Genomic DNA, 19,541 nt, shown 5'->3' with positions numbered 1-19,541 from the left:
ATCGCCCGGTCGACCACTCGCACAGGTACTTAGGTAGGTCGAATTTGGCGAGCAACCCTATCCTGCGCGGGTGGGCAATTGGCACGATCGTGGTGGGGTTAAACCCCCACCCGTGACTGGCTCCGTGCGGTAGTTCCCGGAAGGTCACGACTGAATTGTCCGTCCGGTGGGTGACGTGTCGCGATTCGAGTTACGTGGCCGATCGCACGCCGGCAGGCGCCAATTCGCAACAATATACTTACGAAATCTTTAGATTTCGTAAGTAACAAACAGACAGGGGTGAAAACGGTAACCTCCATCCATCTTCGATGGCGGAGGTTAACAAGCAATCATCACACAGATTTGAATGGTCCATTATCCTCCTTGTGTGTTGAAGTTTCTTGTGAGGAAACTCATGATATTACGTGTTTTTATAAGTGTTGTATCTTCCATCTTTTGTTCCCTTGAACTCCTGAGAGTGGGATTGTAAGAAAAACTGACTGTGTTGAAGTTCCAGAAGGAGTGAGTGCTGTATTGCAGAGAAACTCCTGATTTGTTCGTGTTTGACATAATTCCTCTCCAATGGATTTACGTCTGAACAACCGGAGTGTTGGAAGGAAGGAAACGATTGTTCGCTGGTCAATCATCTTGTGATGGTGCCACTTCTTCTTCTTCAGGTTTGATTTCATGTGAATATGTTTTTTTTTATTATGATGGCGTCTGTGAAGGAGCTGAAAAGCCAAAATGATTTCCATCCTTGTGTTTACTTTGTTAGTGTTCATCTTCATGAAGGTTTAATTGCGAGCTGTTTTTGCCTACGACCATACCACCCTGAATACGCCCGATCTCGGAAGCTCATCAGGTTCAGGCATGGTTAGTACCTGGATGGGAGACCGCCTGGGAACACTGGGTTTTGTCGGCTTTTTGCCCTGCAGGGGGAGTCACCCTTTGTTTTCCCTCATTCACGAATGACAATTAATCTTTTTATTTGAATCGCAACAGAACACACTCTTTCATTCCCCTTCATGTTTATATAATTGGGAAAAGACATGAGTTTGTGATGCTCCTGAACCTGGTTTGATTGTGAAAACACAATAAGCTTTCCTCCTGTGTTTGGTGATTTTCTTGAAGGAAAATTTCCTTCCCAACGACTTCAAAACACATTGAAATAATATTGGTCCGGATTTCGGAATCCGATCCTACGAATGCATACAAACATCCAGGTCCTCAGATAGTTATTTCCATAAATGCAAGTCCAGGACAGACCCATCCCCATGTCTGGTGGGATTCTAAATGTGATGCGTTGAGAAGGGTAAAAAATAGATTCGCTCTCTTCTGGAAAGCTCCTTTTTCTCTTTACGACAGATACATTCACACACGTGAGATAGCGTTATCCCAACGGAGACTCGACGCCCGCCTTTTTCGATGGACGTTGACACCCGTTTCTTTCACCGATGCCGACACCCGCCTTTTTCCATCAATGTTTGACACCCTGTTCAGCAGCTCTGTGGACGCTAACTGGCTCTTTTTCATATCGGGCTGAACATTGAGGTGATAATTGTTGTTGACGTTTTATGAGCGCTTCACGTTTTCGCGCGATAATTCTGACAGATGGCTGCCTTTTGCCATTCGTCCAGCACCACAAACATGGCAATGTAAGCCAGGAATAATCACGGGACGTGCTGGTTGTCACGGCAGCGATTCGCAAACGGGGCGGGGTGGATTTGGCTGGAGTCTGCACCCGCCCAGACGGGCCGCCGATAAAACGAAGATGAGAGGTCCATTCTTGGCGAGTCAGGTTGTGAGTCATTTTTTCTTTTTTTTTGACTTTTTCAGTCAGTGAGTTGGTGTCAGTCAGATGACTTTACCAGTCAGTCGGATGACTGTACCAGTCGGTGAGTCGGCGTCAGTCAAACGGCTTTTCCAGTTAGTCGGTGCCAGTGAGTTGGTGACAGCCTCAGCGTCTCATAGCTACTAACAGCTGTCAGTCGGTTGTGGCTCCTGATGGCTCCTGGCGGTGGTGATGCTCAGACAGTTAATGCTCCTTCTGCTCGAGACCTGCTCTTGGCGTACCTGATTCTTGGGGGTGACGTCGATTGGTGTTTGAGCCTGTTTGCGAGTGGTTGCACAGCAAGGCTGGGCGCTGGCCATGGACAAGGCACGCTCACACATTTCAGAACGTTTAATTTGACTTATTGTTACGAATCTGGCAGCCATGAGCACACAACAGACAGGTCCCCATCGCTCAGTTATTTCGTTTAGTATATGTGTACAGTAGAATCCATCCCCTGTGTCTAATGGGTGATAAAATGTTCGTGCGCTGTGGAGTTATTTTGATAGTCAGGGTTTTCTTTTACATTTTTACATCACTTAAAACAACATCACCTTCGCTCCATCCTGACGTCATAACGCTCGCGGTGGGCGGAGTTCAAGAAGGACTTGACGTCTCTCTCGACCAATCAGGGAGATGCGAGCGAGTTTGCCATCGGTCGGCCAATGAGAGCCAACACAGGACAATATTACTCCTCTTCCTGTTTGAGGGGCGATCCGCCGTGATACCCGCGACGCCTCCCCGGTCCAATCAGCGGACTTGGCGCCCCTTTTGGCCAATCACGGGGGCGACGAGCGCATATGTGTGCCAAAACGCATCTGGAGAAGGAGTGAATAATTGTTCGGCACGATCCGACTGCTTGGAGTTGTTTTTTGTTTGCCGGATCGTCCCGGATCGCCTGGCCTTGCCTGCTGGTGCTCGCTGCCTTGTCCGCCCTCACGCTGGTTGGCACCCGCCCTTCATCCTCCGTGCCTGGTACTTTGAGTGACATCGTGGTTGCGGTTTCGAGTCCCGCCGGTCCAGAACGTCGAAGACCACACGAGGTGGACAGGTCCGAGATAACTCTGGTTTCCAGCTCATCTTCCCTCAAGCTGGAAACCTTCAATAAAGACCCAACGGGGTCCGTGTGTGTGTGTGTGTGTGTGTGTGTGTGTGTGTGTGTGTGTGTGTGTGTGTGTGTGTGTGTGTGTGTGTGTGTGTGTGTGTGTGTGTGTGTGTGTGTGTGTGTGTGTGTGTGTGTGTGTGTGTGTCCGTGGGCCCCGTCTATAAGGAGGATCGTTAAGTGCTTTTGCTTGTACATTTGATACATTTCTTATTCGGATAACTCTGCTCTTTGTGTGTCCCCTTCCCCCCATAGTAAATGAATCCCCTCTTGTTGAATGTCTCAGCTCGTCCTTGTCCTTTCGATCATTGGTTTTCCGCACTGCGAAGGGGAACTCGGAGGCCTCATTGCTGCTGTAATCGTGCAATCGGCCCAGCAGGATTCTGGTACTCTCTGCTCGGGGTACGACTCGGATCCGGCTCGGTAACGGCCCGGATCGTGCAGACCCTGCCGTGGGTGAATTTCCCCGGTAGTTTGACGACGTGGGTATTTAGGTAAATTGAAATTGGCAATTAACCCTATCCCACGAGGTCGACCGATTGGCAATCTTCGGTCCGATAAGGGACCCGTGACCTTTCAGATTTATCTGAAAGGTACGACCTAAATTCCGGGTGTTCAGTGGAGCCGACTCTACTGCTCCATCTCGCGCTTGGTTTTTCAAACCCAGGGCGTGACCCCAAGTGGGGTCACCGAGCAAATTTTGTGGGGTCGCAGGCGTCCGCTTGCAGTGAAAAAAAAATTGTCTATTTTCGATCGGTTTTCGCTTTTACGGGATGTAATATAAACGGTTCGTTCAAAGTATGGGAACCGGCGCAACATGACGCTTGGAATGGGATCCAGCCGATGCGTGGGCTCGCTGAAGGGCGGTTCATTTTGGCGGTAAATTAGTTGTTTGATCCACGACCTCTCAGACTCAGGCTGTGACTATCATTAACGTCTATTCACGTCTCCACGTACGACTCGAGACCTTATTTGTGATGGCAGCTCCGGCCACCAGCAAATCTCGAGAACGTTCTTACCAGGATAAATTTTTGGTCCTTGGATTTTACTACGTGGTGGATAATTGTGGGGCACAGAGGCCTCAGTGTGTGATTTGTTTCGAAGTGCTTTCTACGGAGTCTATGAAACAAAATAAGTTGCAGAGGCATTTGACTACAAAACATGCACCTTATCAGGATAAGAAGGGCGCGTTCTTTGAGAGGAAACTTCTTGCACTCAAGAATACGCGTCTTGACAGAGAGGGTACATGCCATCAGACCAATTTTCGGGCATTAGAGGCCTCGTATCGAGTGTCGCTCCATGTTGCAAAGACTAAAAAGCCTCACTCCATTGCGGAAGAACTCGTGCTGCCACGTGCAAAGGACATGGTATCTCTGATGGTTGGAGAGGAAGCGGCGAAGAAACTGGCAGTTATACCCCTCTCTGACAACACCATCCAATGCAGAATTGAAGATATGAGTCTGGACGTAACGGCTCAGGTCGTACAGAAGATCAAGGAATCGCCGTGGCACGCCATACAGTTGGACGAGTCCACTGATATCGCATCGTACGCGCAACTCATCGTCTGGGTCCGCTTCATCAAGGCTGATAACTTTGTCGATGAGCCTCTGCTCATCAAACCATTGGAGGCCACCACCAAAGGTGAGGATATTTTTGGGAAAGTAGAGCAGTTTTATCGTGACCGTGATCTGGACTTCGGAAAGTTGCTCGGTTCTACAACAGACGGCACGCCAGCAATGTTAGGAGTGCGTTCTGGATTCAAGGCTAAATTGCTTGAGTTGGCTCCTCAGACCTCCATGGTACACTGCATGATTCACCGAGAAGCGCTCGCCTCTCGTACTTTGCCAGAAACCTTGCAGAGAGTGCTCTCAGAAGTCGTAAAAATGGTGAATCACATCAAATCGAGCGCCCTCAACACTAGGTTATTCAGGCTATTCTGCCAGGAGATGGACGCCGACCATAAGAATTTACTATTCTACACTCAAGTCAGATGGTTATCTCAAGGAAACCTTCTGCGCGTTTACGAGCTCAAAGATGAACTGAAGGAGTTCCTACGCACACAAGGGAAAACGGCATGGGTAGCATTGCTTGAGTCGGACTCTTGGCTGTCAGAACTGTGCTATCTCGTTGACATCTTTGAACGTCTCAATGTCCTCAACCGCTCCCTCCAAGGCAAAGACGCCAACCTCATGATTTTTCACGACAAAATGAGCGGATTTCTGACGACTCTAAAATTACTGGCAGACAAAGCAGCTGTTAAGCGCTTCAGCCTTTTCCCCCGTCTGGTGGAGCATCTAACGACCTGCCAGTACGATGATACTGAGCTCGACAGTCTTTCTGGGGAGATAGCACGCCACCTTCGGTCGCTCATTGAACAGTTCGAGCACTATTTCCCTGAGCTGGATGTGCAGTCCTTTTCTGTGGTTCGGGACCCTTTCACGGCTCCACTGGACTCGATTGCTGATGAAGATGATACAGCACAGGAAGAGCTTGTACAGCTCCAGCAGGATTCAGGAGCGCAGGCTCTTGCGCGGACGAATTCGTTGTCGACATTCTGGTGCAAAATGCTGCCGTCGTACGCGACCCTGTCACGGCGCACCATTAAGGTTCTCATGCCATATCCTTCATCATACTTTTGTGAGCAGTCGTTCTCCACCATGGTGGTGATTAAAACAAAGTACAGAAATCGCCTTGAAATGGAGCATGATATGATCCTGGCATTGTCATCTACTTCGCCACGAATAGAGAAGTTGGTTTCTGAAAAACAGGCTCATCCTTCCCACTGATATATCTAAATGTCATTCGGAATAAACTTCTGAAACATTCAACTGTACTATTTGGATACTGTCGGCTATTCTACGTTTACTCGTCTATGAAAACATGACGATGGTGAATAAAGTAAACAGTAAATGTTCTTGTGTCATGTGAAATCTTATCTTATATATTATCAATTGGGTTTTGAATGTTTTGGGTCGCGCTATGAGGAGAGTTTCTGAAATTGGGTCGCCACTAAAAAAAAGTTTGAAAACCACTCATCTAGCGGTTGTACTCGCCACCGAAACCCGGCACCACGACAGTATGACTTCTATTTGGTGAACGAGACGAATTCTTCCCTGCCACCGAAGGATCTGCTGGGTACCCTTGTCTGTGTTTAATCGTTTAGGAAGGCATGGAGATAACCATCTTCTCTTTGTCTCAATATCTATCAGTGCCTAATTAATTATTTATTTGCTTGTGATAATTTTGATTGATTTGGCCTGATTGATTATTTACAGTATTTGCTTGTGAATAATTTGATTGTTTCAAATTAACATATTCTTACTTGATGAAAAAAAAAAAGTTATTTTTATTATCTTGCCAAAACGAAGTTTTTGCAAGATATGTTAGTCAGATTGTATGTTTTTTTTTAATTTTAATTTTTTTGTTTGTAAATACATATAAAAAATTCTGCAGAGCACAGTTATCATTGGAAATTCTTGTAACTTCGCATATCAGAGGCCTATAGAGGTCCCTTTCAGCGCATAAAAATTTGAAGGTCAAGGTCAAAGATCAAGGTCACTTTGTTGCAAATCAGGGGAGTCGACGAAACCCTTATTTTTTGAGTAATTTTGATCGGATCGTCTTCAAACTTCATGGGGATATAGTTCATGGTCTGGCGCTCAGCTGATTAATTTTTGGTGGCGATTGGCCTTGACCTTCATGGTTCGCGCCTGAGGTCAAACATATTTGACCCCAAGGTCAAATTTTTAAGTTTTGGGAACCATATCGTGTAATACCTCAAATTGAACACCTCTGAGTGCTTTCTAGATATGTCAAGCTTGAGACATTATGACGTCATTTGGTGACGTTATGAGGCAAAGGCATATTTATCATTGTTACTCTGTAGAACGATTCTCATCGGAATCTCTCGTAGGCAGATATTCCTCAAGGAGTCGTTCCTGGTGGATAGCAGCTCTGTTCACCTCAGTGTGACCTTCAAGAAGTCACACGTGGTCACCTTTTGGCAAGATACAGGTCACCCTGCGGGTGACATTGGTTTATTTTTATTTATTTATTTTCTTGTAAATAAATTGCTGTGCTGACCTTCCAACCTGTCCGTGCTTGTCCTTTCCTTCCATTGTTCCAGCATTGTCCGAACTCAGATAGACTGGGAGGTAATTACCAAACAAATTGACCAATAATAGTCGGCACGCACCAGCGGTTAAACGCTCGGCCGCCCTAATTAAGATATAAGCAAGAAAAGATTGGTGCCTTGCCGAGGGCGTGTTCCCGGTTCAGGTAACCACGTGCCTCCAGTTAAACGGCATAATTAGACGGTGGACTGGAACTCGTGGTTTACTGATTGGCGTTCGTGGTTCGAAAGCAACCCACCGTACCACAAAGTTAATCGTGAGTGGTGGTCCCAGGTCCGGCTCTTCCGAAGACAAACGGGGATTAAACCCCCTGAGTAACAAACTGGTGTCCAGGAGTGAGATATTTTTCGAACCTCATGATCAATAAATTGGTGTCAGGTGGTCGATCTGTGGTGTACTTCACGCACCTCAAAATTCAGAGCTGTTAGACTAAATTTTAGTTAAATTTATTAGTGCGGACAATGGCGGACTAACACGGGCAGGCCCCGGTAGGCCATGTCGACGATGTAAATATGCATAAGGAATTGATCCAGCATGGGCCGAACCAAGATAGACTGGGAGGTAATTACCACACAAATTGACCAATAATGGTCAGCAGGCACCAGCGGTTAAACGCTCAGCCTCCCTAATTAAGATCTAAGCAAGAAAAGATTGGTGCCTTGCCGAGGGCGTGCTGCCCGTTCAGGTAACCACGTGACCTCCAGTTAGACAGTGGACACTGGAACTCGTGGTTTATTTATTGGCGTTCGTGGTTCCAACGAAACCCACCGTACCACAAAGTTAATCGTGAGTGGTGGCCCCAGGTCCGGCTCTTCTGAGGACAAACGGGGATTAAACCCCCTGAGTTACAAACTGGTGTCTCGGTAACTTTGGCCGTACCAAACTGCTGTCCAGGAGTGGGATATTTTTCGAACCTATTGATCAATAAATTGGTGTCAGGTGGCCGATCTGTGGTGTACTTCACGCACCTCAAAATTCAGAACTGTTGGACTAAATTTTCGTTAAATTTATTGGTGCGGACAATGGCGAGTGAAGCGATGGGAGATGAGTGAAGCGATGGGCAGAGAAATGGCTCCGGAGCGAGAGGAGGTAATGGAGTGTAGGATCGGTGTCCGGGAAGAGATGAGGGAGAGCGAGGCCAGACTGGTGGGAGAGATCGGGAACACAATGAAGGAGGTAAAAGGACTGACGATAGGACAGAATGAATTGAAGGAACTGCCGGTTTTCCGGCAGCTATTCAAAGCTCCGTATACCCAAACTGCCGCATTTTCTCCAGGGAGCCCAGGATCAGGGAGCCGATAGTCCAACAAACTCAGGGTTCAAAGGGTGAAGTGATTCTTCACTATTGAGAGATTGGGCCAAAAACGATAGATAGCACTATATTTCAAAAAGTTATGTCCAGTTTATGAGAACACTAGGTGGATGAGTTGGTTTGGTGACAAGAACAAGCCGATTAGATTTTGGTTCAGTTCCGGATCCAGATCCGGCCTTTCAGTGGGAAATGAAAGGGAAACTGTTCAGCTTGGCAGAGGTTCGTGCTCTGCAGTGCCGTTCTCGTTCGTCATGGTATCCTTTCCAAGTGAACTGTGAATTGTTCTGTTTTTGAACTCCAGTCATGTCTTAGTGCTGTGATGTCTTTGTATTCATTTTCCAAGTTCTCGTCATGTTGAGGTCTTGGTACTTTGACCACTCTGGGTTCAAACACATCTAGACGACCGTCATGCGGCTCATCAATACCTCATTTGGCATGTCTATTGTTTCATTTTGATTTGTTTGTACCGTTCTGTATCTATACACAGAGGCTTGTTTTCATTATTCACACTTGATGGAGTGGATTCGGTGTGCAAAAATGCCTCAGATATTGCTGAGTCACAGGTGAGTGTTTCGTCATCATTATCTATTGTTATGGAAAGTGTAAATCAGGGACTGGGATATTGGTGTTTTTTTGGAAACATGTCGATGTATTATTCTGTGAACATTGTTGTACCTTTGTTCATACCGTTGTTCTGACTTTCGTGTGATGTATCCCTAAAGAAGGTGACTGTTTTATCATCTTTACAGAACCTGCACTTATCGGTGTGTCCTGTCATTCTAAAAAATCTGTTCCTTTATTTCTTTGTCTTTGCGTCATTATTAGTACTGAGTCTCCATCCCAGTTCATCCACCCTCTTGTTCACCAATCCCTTGAGCTTTTATAAACTTCTGTTCTGTGCAGTTCTTTTGTGAAATTCTGCTCTTTTTTTTTTTGTAATCATTTGTGTGTGATGGTTGTTCATGTTACCCTTTCACAAAGGAGATAGAATCAACCATGAAGTTTGAGCCACAGGGAGCCTTCAACCACACTTGGATTGGTAATGGTGAGAGTGTCTGCTCTGACTCTGGGAGGTCAGGGATTTGAACCCCGGTCGAATCACAAGAAAAACTGAAAATGGTACGTGCTGCTTCCTTGCTTCACTTGATCCTCAACACTTGTCCAAAAAAAGAGTACAAACAAGCAATCATCGCACAGACTTGAATGGTCCATTGTCCTCCTTGTGTGTTGGAGTTCCTTGTGAGGAAACTCATGATATTACGTGTTTTTATAAGTGTATCTTCCACCTGTTGTTCCCTTGAACTCCAGAGAGTGGGATTGTAAGAAAAACTGACATTGTGTTGGAGTTCCAGAAGGAGTGAGTGCTGTATTGCAGAGAAACTCCTGATTTGTTCGTGTTTGACATCATTCCTCCCCAATGGATTTACGTCTGAACAACCGGAGTGTTGGAAGGAAGGAAACGATGGTTCGTTGGTCAATCATCTTGTGATGGTGCCGCTTCTTCTTCTTCTTCAGGTTTCATTTCATGTGAATATGTTTTTTTTAGTGTGACGGCGTCTGTGAAGGAGCTGAAAAGCCAAAATTATTTCCCTCCTCGTGTTTACTTTGTTAGTTTTCCTCTTCATGAAGGTTTAATGACCTGTTGTTGTTGCCTACGATCATACCACCCTGAATACGCCCGATCTCGTCCGATCTCGGAAGCTAAGCAGGTTCGGGCCCGGTTAGTACCTGGATGGGAGACCGCCTGGGAACACCGGGTGTTGTAGGCTTTTTGCCCTCCAAGGGGGGGGGGGGTCACACTTTGCCTTCCCTCATCCACGAATGACAATTAATCTTTTTCTTTTAATCACAACAAAACACACTTCATTCCCCTTCATGTTTATATAATCGGGAAAAGACGTGAGTTTGTGATTCTCCTGAACTTGGTTTGATTGTGAATTGCATTTAAAAACGAAAGAGCATGGACAAACAATCATTGGTTGACCACCATTGCGCAACCTTGATCGGCCTCATGGTCTCTGCTTGTCTTGAAATTCCTTGTAAGGGAGCTCGTGTTTATTTAATAATGTCATCAGCACGTGGATCACGTGCTGATGACATTATTGATTTGTTCCGAGTGAAACGCATTGTCGGGTTCAAACATGGAACATTGCATCAGCTCTGCTGTCTCATCATCCAGCGATCTAACTTCTGTTTTGACACACACACACACACACACACACACACACACACACACACACACACACACACACACACACACACACACACACACACCCACACACACACACACACACACACACACACACACACACACACACACACACACACACACACACACACACACACACACACACACACACACACACACCATGAGCCGATGATAAAGAAATGTTTCCCTCATTGTCCATTCACAGAATCTGCTCCTCACCCCCCACTGCAGCCTCCGTGTCTCACTTGGTTTCTCCCTTGTCCATGTACGATCAATGTACACTGTTCACCGTGGAGTGTATTTTGACAGTCCCCTGATGATGGGGAAACGTTGATAGTGGAGCTTCGTCCTGTCTCTTCTGCCAGCATTAGTTTGTGGCTGTTGAAGATCCAACGGTGTCTTTCACAAAAAGTTGGCGAGCTCTCGCCGGCACCCTGACCAACTTTCAAATTCCTGCCCCACCTACAGGGGCACTGCATCAGCAACACAGCTGTAATCCCATCGGTTTACTCTCTGTCTGTCTGTTTCTTCCTTGTCCCATTTGTGGTTTTTCAGATGTTGGTCACATACCCTTTAACATATTGAACTGAAAGTTGGTACATGGCTTTACTATGATAAGTTACAGAATCATTTCGAGTTTCAGGGTGTTTCGTCTATTTTTTTCACACAGTTTTGCCCTTTTTGGACTAAGAAAATATCACATATTATGTATGGGTCAGTGTGCAGCTGCTCTGACTCCGCCCAACTGCTTTACACCCATTGGCTGGTCAACTGCCCTGACTCCACCCCCAAAAAATCATGCACTCTTGTGCCATGTGGTGGAGCGGGCCTGCGGGGGCAGGGCATGATGTGGAGGAGTGGTCGGCGTGATCACGTGCGTGCAAGGGATATAGGAGTGCGCGCCGCCTGAGGCGTGGTAGTGGTTGCCGTAGTCGCCGCGGCTCGTGAGTGCATTGAGTACGTAATAAAGGAGAGTTGCGGGCAACCTACGCTCGCGTTCCCGCTTGTGCAACGAAGCCGGGCTCGACTGTTCCCCCGCTCGTGTCTGCCTTCGAGGCACCACTATCACGACACCACAGTTTGGCGACGAGGCTGTTCGGATCGGCGTGTGCAGGGTGGTTGCGTGCGGATCGGCAGCGAGTAACTCAGCGCACCCCGTGCGGTTCGAGGTTCCGGAGGAGCGCATCGCGAAGAGCGCATCGCAGGTTCGCACGCCGCGTGCACAGGCTCCGGGGCCAGGGGTCTCACCAGCACGAGCATGGCAGAAGGTCGGGGCACGGCGCACGGACGCGTGCCCGTCTTCGTGGGAGATGACTTCGAATTGTTTTCTGAACAATTGGGCTGCTACTTCCACGCGAATGATGTAGATGATGAAGGCAAGCGCAAGTCGATCTTGCTCGCCTCGCTGTCAACGGAGCACTACCGACTGCTGAGTGATTTGGTGGCGCCAGATAAACCCAGTGATGATGAGCTATCGTTTCAGGATATCGTGGAGAAGATGAAGACCCACTTGGCGCCGGAGAAGTCATTGCAGCTCGCTCGGTACCAGTTCGATCACCACGCGAAGGGTGCAGAGGAGCGCGTTGCAGATTTCGTGGCACGGGTGAAGCATTCGGCCGTGGCTTGCAAGTTCACAGCAGAGGAGCGCCCGGCGCGACTCAGAGATCGTTTCATTTCAGGTCTGCGAGACGTGAAGATGGTAGCGGCCATCCTGCGGGTGAGCGATGTTACATTCGACTCTGCGGTCGAGACTTCTTCAGCTGTCGAGCAAACGCTCACGGATGTCCGCACCATCGCCGGCCAGGACGTAATGAGTAGCTCCAGCTGGGGCATGTCGGCTGATCCCAGGGTCCACGCGATGACCCAGGTGCCACAGGTCGCGCGCGCGTCTGGCGGTGCGGGCCGGGGGCGCATGCCGCAGCGCGGCCGCACCGGGAGCGAGGTGGATGTCCAGGGGTGCTGGGGGTGTGGTGGTCCGCACCTGCGACGGGTGTGCCCGTATAAAAACACCGTGTGTTTGCATTGTCACAAGGTGGGACATTTGAAACGTGTGTGTCGGATGGCGGGGACCTCCATTGGGGTCTTGGATGGCGAGGTGCGGGAGGACCCCAGTGACCTGGAGAGCGGCCTGCAGCCGGGTCATGGTGATGCCGGCGGGCCAGAGTAGGAGATGCAACCAATGTTGAGTCTGTTTTCCATTGGTCCGGAGGTGACAACATCGATCACGGTGGAAGTCGAGGTGAATGGTGAGCCGACCGTGTTTTACGTGGACACCGGGGCTGCAGTGTCGGTCATGGGCGAGCGGGCGGCTCGTAGTCTTCGCGGTGTTCGCCTGGTCAAGACGACCTTGTCGCTGTGCACGTACACCGGCGAAGCGATTGCACCGCTTGCGGTGGCCGACGTCTCGGTGCTCTACCGGGGTCGAAGCACCCTACTCTCGGTGTTTGTGGTGCGAGGGGAGGGGCCCGCCATTTTGGGTCGGGACTGGTTGACGCACCTCGAGCTGGATCTCCAGTTCGTACCTCCGGGTGCGCCGGTGCTTCCTTCGTTGCTTCCTTCGAGACCCGAGGGCGAGGTTCTGGCGGCGGGAGCCGCATCGATGCAACGGGAGCGGCCGTTCGTTGCTGCCTGCAACGGTGATGTGCAGTTCGGAAGCAACGGGAGCCGTGCCAGCTCTCGCGCTGAGCTCTCGCGCTTCGGCTGCGCTCATGAGGCAATGCGCGCCTGTGTCGGTCAGGCGATTTCGACGGGGAGTTGCAGCGAGCCCGTCGCGTTCAAGGAGTTCGCGGATCGCGACCATCGGCGGCGAGCAGGTCCTCGCAACGTTGCGACGACAACCAAGAGACGGACACGTGATGTGGTTTATGGGTTGCTGTTCATTGCGTATTTGTTTTTCATTGCTCAAGTGATGTGGTTTAACGTTGTTGAGATAAATGCCGACAGTTCATGTGTGAGGATAGGTTTGCCTGAGATCAATCGATGGGATTTGCATTGTGATCAATGTGATGTGGAGTCTTTGGGAGTGATGGTGGCAAATAAAGAGGTTTTATTGGCCTACCGCTGCCACGGGCCACGGGTTGTTACTTTGTCATGTGCGGGGATTTTATCGGGAGAACGCGCTGTACGAAAAAAGGAGTTTGCAATTGCACCAATGATGTTCTTATTGCTTTGTGACGGGCCTGAGGTTAAAGTGTGGTTGGAATGGAGTTGCTACCGTCTAATTGCCGTGTGGATCTCAGAGATCGACTCAGTGCCGGGGCTGGTGCGCTGTTCAGCGTTACCCCCACCTCTGGTTTCGGCAAGGTCAGACGTGCCTGGCGCCTGAGGCGCAACTCTCTGTTCTCGCCCGAGGCCGTTTGGACATGCATTGGAATCTCAACTGATTGTAGTGCGTGGGTTGTTATGGAGTATTCGTTGCATCCAGCCAACGGCGCTGTTCAGCGTCCCCACCCAAGGTCAGTCGGGTCTGGCGTTGGCGCCACGGCTTCCAGACAGCGGGCTTCCGGCCTCGGAATGTTTATCTGCTTCAGGTCTGGCTGGGGGAGATGTACCGCCTTGTCGGCCGGAGGCGTTTGATGGTGCCGGGGGAGGTTTGCTCGGGAGGTCGCCATGGCCTCGCCGGAGGGCATGTAAGCATGAGCCGCCTGGGGGCGCTTTTGCTGCGTAGTGCTGCTGTGCTTCTCGCCTTGCTGCTTCATATCTGTAACGCGGTCGGGGTTTTGTGGGTTCATGGTGCAACTCAGTCTTCAGGACCTGGCCGTTGCAGCTCCACTCGCTCGCGTCGACACGTTATATGGTGTGATGTGCCTATGCTTTTTCTTTTTTGTACCTTGTCTGCTTTTATATTGTGGTATATTGTGCTGCTTATGCTTATTATGATGATGATCATTTAATAATCATAGTTTTAGGAGGGAGGAGTGTGGTGGAGCGGGCCTGCGGGGGCAGGGCATGATGTGGAGGAGTGGTCGGCGTGATCACGCGCGTGCAAGGGATATAGGAGTGCGTGCCGCCTGAGGCGTGGTAGTGGTTGCCGTAGTCGCCGCGGCTCGTGAGTGCATTGAGTACGTAATAAAGGAGAGTTGCGGGCAACGTACGCTCGCGCTCCCGCTTGTGCAACGAAGCCAGGCTCGACTGTTCCCCCGCTCGTGTCTGCCTTCGAAGCACCACTATCACGACACCACACCATGAAAGACCACAGCTCGGCAGGCCTCAGGTCTTTTCAGCCTGGGTGTTATTCCATGCCCGATGCAAGTGGAATGATTTCAGGTGTATAACGACGATGTATTATATATATTGTTACGGAAATGACCCTTATTGGACGACTAAATATAACATTAGCTCAGATCCCCCATTAAATGCATGTATGGATAGGTTGTTTGGGAAAAAGGACGTTATATGTGTATCGGGAGATGTAAAAGGCTGTTTTATGTTCGTACAGTGGTGGTGAAACAAGGGCTCCCTCTTATTCTTCCCCATCACGGACGATAGGCCCCGCCCTGTCGGCTGATGGGGTGTGGCCTGGAGAGATGGTGGGGCGAGAGGGAGGAAGTGACGCGAAAGGGGAGGAGTTTGTCGGAGTCGCAGAGAGAAGGCGTCCTCGTGTGTCGAAGCGAGCAAAAACGAGAGAGAAACGAAGGGGAGAAAGGAGGATTGTGTATGGAAAACAGTCGGGTTTTCGAGGCATGCTCAGAGTGGCTTCGAAGCGAGAGAAACGAAGGCTTCGTAAAAGAGTGTTGTGTGTGAAGAACAGTCGGGTTCTCGAGGCATGCTCGGAGTCGCTTTGAAGCGAGCGAATGAAGGAGGCATAGTGTTGGATCTGCCGGGAGAGACGCTGAACCGACCTGCACGTCGAGGATTCTGCCGTGAGAGGGACGACAGCCGGCTTTGAGAGGCGGCCTGCACGTCGAATCGGCAATCAACTCCAAGGAAAGAAAAGGTGATTCGATAGAGAGAGGAACTGAGAGGACGAAGCGGAAGTTGGGCTTCGAGGCAGGAAGGCAGGAGAGGAGACGCCGGAGCTTCTGACGGTCCCTACTCACACCAACGGCGCGACACGTTTGTCGATCCACCTGCGGAGCTCAGAACCTCGATTTGGGCCTTGTCTGGTGAACGGGCCAGGCCTGGATTTGTATGCTGAACCCTGGAGAGAGATCGGCTGAGGCCCATCGTTGATCTGGCGGACTTGTGCTGTCGACATTGCACGGCGCCAGAGACCGCGTGTGTGAGGTCTGCGACAAAAGGACAAGCGCCATTTTGCCACGCGGCGTGGTTCGAGCTGGGAGTTCGAATCCGTGGACATCCGCTTGTTAAGAGCGACATTCGTGCTTTTTGACACTTTCCTCTTGTCCATGAGACATCACCAAGTACTCTGTCTTGTCTTGCATGCATGCTGTTTGTCTTTGTCTGCACGTGTTGTATAAGGCATATTTTGGTAGCGACCCCCTCGAAACCTGTAGACCGTGGTTCCCAAGTTAAGAACGGGTTGAGGATTGTTAATAAAACCATTGTCATGAATTTTGCTTGTGTTGTGATCCCCAATGTTCCCCAATAAATCTGGTTAATTCGTATGAAATTGCCGCTATGGATTAATTTGTGTCGCGTTGGGGAACGATCCGTTCGATTGGCATATAAAACCAAAAATGGTTACAGACTGGCAGAAAACGATCGGCATCTGACAAAACCAGTCTGTAACCAGGGGTTCTATTTCCCAAACTAGCAAGGTACAAGGATTACATTGGTATCGCGATTGAAGACGCGTGAACCGAGACCTGTGCTGAGCCGGCCGGCGTTGTAAACCTCGGAGACTGTGGTGGTGAGGGTGGTGCCTTGGACCGGGTGAGAATCCCGCCACCCCGGATCCGCAACAATATGTACATCAGCTGTACGCATGTTTTAGCTTCATATATGTCCATCGGGTTATTTTTAATTTGAAATAAGCAAAGCCTCGAAACGAACGAAACAGTGGAGTAGAGTTTCTTCTTCTTCATGATGGCTCCGGTTTCGGCTCGACCATGTGTTAAACGCAGACAAATTTTTTTCTCCCGAACATTCATTGGGACCGGTGAGGGACATGTGTTGCAAAGGGATTCTTACTCTTGTTGTAATAGGTTTCAGTCCACGAGGTGGCTTGTTAGGTTCAGGAAGTGTACACGAGGGGTGCGAGAGAATAGAAAGTCTGTTAAATAAGGTATTACCGGGAAAAAAACATTGAGTTGGGACAGAAAAAGAGTTCGTTTTCACGACTGTGTTGATCTTCTATTTGTTTACGTCACGTGTTTTTCTCGTTTTGTCAAATGGACAAATTGTCACATCATGATGAACTGTGGTGACACAGGATCTCCCAACATGTTCAATAATAAGTGCTTTCTAGAAAAGTGATTGAGTAAATGACTAGTTTTGCTGAGCTTTGTTAAAATGTATCTCAACTGTTCTGCTGATAACTTATTGAAATATTACGAGTCCGTCCCAACCTGACGTCAGCCACAGGGTCATGCTTTTGTCCTCTCGTGGGGGGGGGGGGGGGGTATATATAGATTCCAGTAGATCTTGTCTCGGCTTGTTATTCTGTGGTGGACGCGATGAGTGCAGCATCCCTCAAGGATGTCGGGATTCCTCCAGATTTCTCTCAGTTTAGTGTAAAACGGCAGTGGCGACGATTAAAAAACATAACATCAAGTGTTTGTGGTTTATTATATTTTAATCCTGATGGGATTTTCCCTCTTCTCCCCACGAATTGCCACGATGAGCCATTTATATCTGTCAACACGGTGTTTCTCCAAGGAAGAAAAACCCTTTGGTGAGAGGGGATATCACTCGTATTAACACTTGTTTTGTAACAACATTAATATGATGCCAGAACTCTTGGTGGTGTTCTTCGTCTTGTTTTAAGAAATGACTTTGGAAAAACGTCACCATTAGCTATCTTAACACCGACATACACCTCAATGTGGCTCACCCCCCCCCACCCCCAACCCCAATGTGGAACATTACATTGGGAAGGGGGGCAAGTTAAATCGCTACAACCTGAATCGTTTAACCTTCATCAATTATGTGTAAAGACTCATGTGAGCAGCTTTGATTGGTCAGGATTGTTGCCGCTTCCATCGAGGCCGAGCAAGTCAAGACGGCTCTGAGGGGGACGCCATAAGTATGGAATGCCTTAATCACGTCGAGTTTTCGAAACTTCTTTCAGTTTCACAGCGACTGTTTAAAAATGTAATTGTTCGTTAGACAGAGTTGATTGAAACGTTTGTGGTTATAATAATTATTACATCCAGAGCGTGTGCCCCATGAAAGCCATGATAACCGATTATACACCTCAACACGGAGTTTGTACAAGGCGGAACCCCCTCCTTGGGGATGGCGGGAAGTTAAATCGCTTCAACCTCCATCGTGTGACCCTAACACCCCCTGTCAAGTGTGGTTGCGATTGGATTAATAACCACCAAATGTACAGCGGTGAAAAAACACAAAGGAGAAATAAAGAGAAATGTTACCGTTTCACAAAGGAGAAGGAATCAACCATGAAGTTTGCCCCACAGGGGAGCCTTCATCCACACTTGGATTGCTCATGGCCAGAGTGTCTGCTCTGAGTCTGGAAGGTCAGGGCTTTGAACCCCGGTCGGGTCACAAGAAAAACTGAAAATGGTACGTTTTGCTTCCTTGCTTCACTTGATCCTCAACACTTGACCAAGAAAGAGAACAAACAAGCAATCATCACACAGACTTGAATGGTCCATTGGCCTCCTTGTGTGTTGACGTTCTTTGTGAGGAATCTCATGACATTGTTACACATTTGGAAGCCTTGTGCACACAAACAGATAACAGATAGCAGTTCCCGCAGTTCAGTTATTTCGGTAAGTATGTGTTTTTAGTCAGGGTCCTGTCATTCTGTCTAATGGGAATTTTGTGTGTGCGCTGTGAGTTATTTTATAGTTAGGTTTATTACATCAACAACAACGGCACCGTCCCTGACTCAACCCGGTCATCATTGCGCACGTGTTTTTGGCTGAAGGCGTGGGCGGAGCCTCCATCGCCTCAGATCCGATTCTGCCCCAGAAAGGTGGGAGTTGCCCCGCCTACTGTGGGCCTGACCAATGAGGGACGGCCAGCGGACTGCACGATGGAACCGTCCAATCAGGAGGCGAGGAAAGAAACCCCTCCCGCCTAAAGAGAGTAGAGAGTGATCGTGGCGACTGCTTAGCATCTGAGTCTTGGTGGCAATTAGCTTCGTCTGCAATCTTGGTGGGGATTGGCTTCGTCTGCAGTCTTGGTGGCAATTGGCTTCGTCTGCAGTCTTGGTGGCGTGTGTGTGTGTTCTTTTGGGTGTGTGTCCGTGGGCCCCGTCTGTAAGTAGAATCGCAAAGTGCCTTGTTCATTATACATTACATTTCTTTATTCGTGATAACTCTGCTCTGTGTCTCCCTTCCTGATTATTGCCTATTGTAAAATAACCCCCCCCTGTTAAATGTTCCAGTTTGTTGTTCGTGTTTTCTTTCATTGACCCAGCACAGTGCGGGTTTGAGAAATAGTAAGGCCGTTGGTGCTGTAAATTGTTCATTTGGACCGACGCATCTTGGTAATCCCCGCTCGGTTTACACCCGGATCGGCTCGGTAAACGGTCCGTTCTGCCCGAGGTCCGTCGAGGGTGTGGTTTTCCCCTGTAGTTGGATGACGTGGGTATTTAGGTATATTGAAATTAGGCAATTAACCCCACCCCACGCCGTCAAAATATTGGCGACCACGGTCCGCTAAGGGACCCATGAACTCTTGGACTTATCCGAGAGTCACGACCTAAATTCCGGGTGTTTGGTGGGAGACGACTCTACTGCTCCACCGAGTGGTCGTTTATCGCCACCGAACCCCGGTCCACAACAATATTACGTGTTTTTATGAGGGACGGCCACTTTTATAAGTGTTGTATCTTCCACCTGTTGTTCCCTTGAACTCCTAAGAGTGGGATTGGAAGAAAAACT

The 19,541-nt window shown here is 48.9% G+C and overlaps 1 protein-coding gene and 1 non-coding gene across 6 annotated transcripts in view; one reads left to right on the top strand and one right to left on the bottom strand.

The window, feature by feature from the left end:
* The window catches only part of NPHS1 (NPHS1 adhesion molecule, nephrin), a 258,041-nt gene that overhangs the window by 73,115 nt on the left and 165,385 nt on the right, over window positions 1-19,541 (bottom strand). The gene's annotated exons all lie outside the window — the stretch shown is intronic.
* Window positions 10,008-10,126, top strand: LOC147035577 (5S ribosomal RNA). Its single transcript, XR_015050046.1, has one exon. It is a non-coding gene; the product is annotated as a 5S ribosomal RNA (ribosomal RNA).

This window comes from Eptatretus burgeri, chromosome 1 (genome assembly GCF_056783735.1).
Source record: "Eptatretus burgeri isolate ZD-2024b chromosome 1, Ebu_testis_v1, whole genome shotgun sequence".
Classification (NCBI taxonomy): Eukaryota; Metazoa; Chordata; class Myxini; order Myxiniformes; family Myxinidae; genus Eptatretus; species Eptatretus burgeri.
The sequence above is the reverse complement of the archived record's forward strand: the minus strand, read 5'-3'. Positions and strand labels throughout refer to the sequence as shown.